Source organism: Triticum aestivum, unplaced genomic scaffold (genome assembly GCF_018294505.1).
Source record: "Triticum aestivum cultivar Chinese Spring unplaced genomic scaffold, IWGSC CS RefSeq v2.1 scaffold81523, whole genome shotgun sequence".
NCBI lineage: Eukaryota > Viridiplantae > Streptophyta > Magnoliopsida > Poales > Poaceae > Triticum > Triticum aestivum.
In genome coordinates this window covers 29,568-33,464 of record NW_025228680.1, presented here as the reverse complement: position 1 = coordinate 33,464, position 3,897 = coordinate 29,568, and the positions used below count along the sequence as shown (strand labels likewise).

At 48.3% G+C, this 3,897-nt stretch overlaps 1 pseudogene; it reads right to left on the bottom strand.

Annotated features, from left to right (window-relative positions):
- Nucleotides 1-272: 272 nt before the first annotated feature.
- Nucleotides 273-2,612, bottom strand: LOC123174550 (vacuolar-processing enzyme beta-isozyme 1-like; annotated as a pseudogene).
- Nucleotides 2,613-3,897: the final 1,285 nt, after the last annotated feature.

Below are 3,897 nucleotides of genomic sequence, written 5' to 3'. Positions count from 1 at the left end.
TCGTCGGTTTGTTTAGCTCAAGCAAGGCACAATTCAACTCCCGTCTCTAGATCCGTATAGCTAATGCAATAAGGGACTACATATGAAGCAAAATAAGTGAATCTACACTCTTAACATATGTCTATATACATCAATTGTAGTTTGTATTGAAATCTCTAAAAAGACTTATATTTAGCAACGGAGGGAGTATTTTTTAAATAAAACTTTAGTCGGCTCTTTTGTATGATTTACAATATTTCTTTTGATAAACTAATTGTGTCAAAATCCGCAAATCACGAGCACGATCATAAACTACTGATTGACCCGATGCCACACGGGGCACATCGTCGGCTTGTTTCTTGCATGTTTACACCAATGTATATATGTACACTGTACACACACACACACACCGTATACGAGGTCTAGCGAGGAACCTCTGGAGCATTTGGTACTACTCCCATGGGACGCTCCCATGCATGTACTACTGCAGTGCTGCCGATCAGGCGCTGTGCCCTAGAACCAGCGGGTTCCACTTCCCCATGTTGTAGCCGTCGCAACCGCTGATGGTGGCCTCCTTCATCTCTGTCTCAGAGACGCCATTGTTGCAGATGTTTGCGAACGCCCTCATGTGTTCATGCCATACTGACTTCGAGTGATCCGCATTGGGACTCAAAAACTCGCACCTGATAGTAGTGGTTGGCATCAGTACATAGTAAACTTAAGCTCAACTGGAAACAGAAAGAGTACTGCAGGGTGTTGCATATTTATGGGATTGTAAACAAGGAATTGTTACACTCACCATCGTCTTCAGACAATCCCAATCGTCTACTAATGGCTGGCCAGGGCCTTTAGTAGCCTCAATCACCGAAGGCCCCTTCTCAAATCCAAAGACAAGCTTCGCGATGAAATCAATACTGCTGTCAAGATGCTTCCTGTGTAACACAGTTTCTTTGACCTCCCTGAGAGCCCTGTGCTTCTCCTCTGACCCAACATTTGACTGCTCATACTGAAAGTGAGAAGATACAATGTTAGCAGACAAATTTGGCAAAACAAAACGCATGAAAATTAGTAGTAACCGAGAAGATGAGCTAGGCAAGAAATATATCTGGGATTTTACTAAATGTCTTTCACCATACTCCATGACATGAGAACCGATACTGGAGTCATTTGGGGGTGTCGTTCTCGTTTTAGCCTTTGTACTGTTGCTTGATGGTTTCCTTCAGTAGATTGTGAGTTTCATTGCACAGTAGGATCCCATGGTTCAGAATAGCAAGACAACATACAGAGCATAAATATTACAGCTGATGCTTTACCTGTCTTCCATCCAAGAAACAATGTATGCGTCGCCCAAGCTGGTCACATATTCAGGAAGAGGTGGTGTTTCCATCCCAGGACAGTATGCTCCCCAGCTACTTTCTTCCCCATTTGCTGCTGTTGTAACATAAATATGAAGATCTTGTGGCATTAATCCCTCAAAGATACTGCTGCTTTCACATGCTTCAATATATATGATCTGCCAAAATTGCAATTATAGTGCAGTGCTGTACTGAAGTTACATCCAAGTGTCTCGCTTCTGCCAAGCTCCACCAGGAGATCCTCCTAGTCTACGGCACGCCTTCAAGCACCCATGTCGAAAATACCTTAGCCCCTCCGGCTTTGCCACTCGCCTCATAATGGATCTGGAATTTTCCTACAGTAGGTAGTACCAATTTACCTCGGACATACAACCCATAATGAAGCTATTCATCTAGCAAAGAAGAAAGATTATTTACTCTATCTGCGGTTGTTATTCTCATAACCATCAAGTAGTGAAACTAAAAGTAAAACTGAGCTATGTACTGTAAGCATAATCTATTTACAGGGGCATCATACAGGAAGAACAATATATGTGTATCGACAAGATCAAAATACTATGTACTATTTGAGATGCTGCTGAGTGAATAATTTGTTTGAAATATTTTTTAGCTAGTCCATAATCCAAAGCCAAGCTCCTTGTCTACTGTAACTGTAAGTGCTACTTACATGGCAGCAGAAGAATCTTGCATCTTCTGTATAATCAAAAAACAAAGCTTACACCTTGAGGAGTCGAGGTGGTGGAGGCTTGAGCGTGGTGTGCTGCGGACTGAAGGAGCCGCCTCGCTGAGGAGCGGACCGGCCTGATTGGATGAGCTGGACTGCCGGAGGCGGAGGAAGGTGGCCTTTGAGCTGAACCAGCGAGGGGATGGGGGCGTCGAGCAGGGCGTTGACCTTGACCGCCATCGTCCTACTACGGTACTGCCACAACGGAAGGGCGCCACCGTGTCAGCCCACACTGGCCCGTCGTTAACCAGGGAAGGGCGTCTAGCAGAGGTGGCCATCCTGCTTCCTGAACGACTGGGAGAGGAAGGAGGCTAGATTCCCAGTTCATCCCCATGCTCGCAGCCTCACCGAGCAGCCTCACGCCCGAGTGCCTCTCTGGATCTTCGCATCCCCGAGCAGGACCTCTGCGTCTGTGCCCCAATCCAGCGCCACCGGAGAACCAACTACCGCCACGCCTACTCCTCTTCCTTTATCCTTCCCTCCCGTGCTCTCTCTACATCTCTCTCAAATCACTCTTTGCTCTCTCAGGATGCAAGTTCGCCACCCCGGAGTTCCAGGCGCCGCTGCCGGTCACCCCGTCCTCACCGGATCTGGACCCCTCCTAGATCCACGCGCTTAGCCACTTGCGCCATCCCATGCGCCACCGCACGCCGAAGGACCCTGCGCCCTGCCTTCCTTGCCGTCGAGCACAATAGGTGCTCGGGAGCCGGACGCCATCGCCGCACCCTCCCATCCTCTTCCTCCCGCGAGGTCACGACCATTAGGTGGAGGGGAGCCGTGAACGGCAAAGATAGCAGCATGTGAGGAGGAGATGGGATTAGGAGACAGGAGGTGGCCGACGGCGAGCGGTGAGGCGGGGCAGGGCCGGGCAGGAGGCGGCCGGCGGTCGGCGGCGTGCGGGGCGCGGCAGGAGGTGGGTGGGGCGGAGCGGAGCGCCACGAGGCAGAGCTTGGCTGCGTTTTTTTCCCTTCGTACCGGTTCGATTCGATCTGTACTGCGGGTTGAATTCCAAAACTATAGGGACCTTCTTATAAAAACGCCACGACGGTGAACCCGGAGACCCAATCCGTGCTTATATGGAAAATCCATCCTATCATTCGGTGGTAGTTCCCCATATATCACATATACTACCATGTGGTAATACATATATTATTTTATTATTTTAAATATGTTCATATACTATATCTAAGATATTTCAAAGTAAGTTACATGAAAAAATTGCATATGAGTTCATAGTTTTTGTTGTATTTGTGAAATACGTGCATATTTGTTCATATAAAAGAGCATACTCAAAATATGGTAAATACTACCGAAAAATTAGTATATATACTACCTAATCATTGAAATATACTACATATTACACGTATATGCTCTCGGTTTCGACAGATACTACATACAACATACAAAATGCAAGTAGTGGTAACTACCACTGCTTGTAGCAAACATTTGTCATATATATATATATATATATATATATATATATATTCTAATCCTGGGATTAGAATAACTATTTGGATCACGGGGCTCTATATAGGGGCGATCAGACATTCCCGAGATCGTAACAGGGAACCAACCAGCCCACCCTACACCTCCCGAATGGCCCATTAGCTAACCCATGACCTTCTCCTCCCCACCTCGACCAAACCAACCCACCGCCGCGACTGGACTCGATCCCGCCGCCACTGCCGACCTCCCTCCCCAGCCGCGGCCGGCCTCTCTCCCCCGCCGCGCCCGGCCTCCACCCCCCGCTGTTGCCGCCAGCGTTATCCCACCATGGCGCCCAACCTCCCTCCCTCTGGCCGCTGCGCCCAGGCTCATCTGTTCGCCGAGCCCAACCTC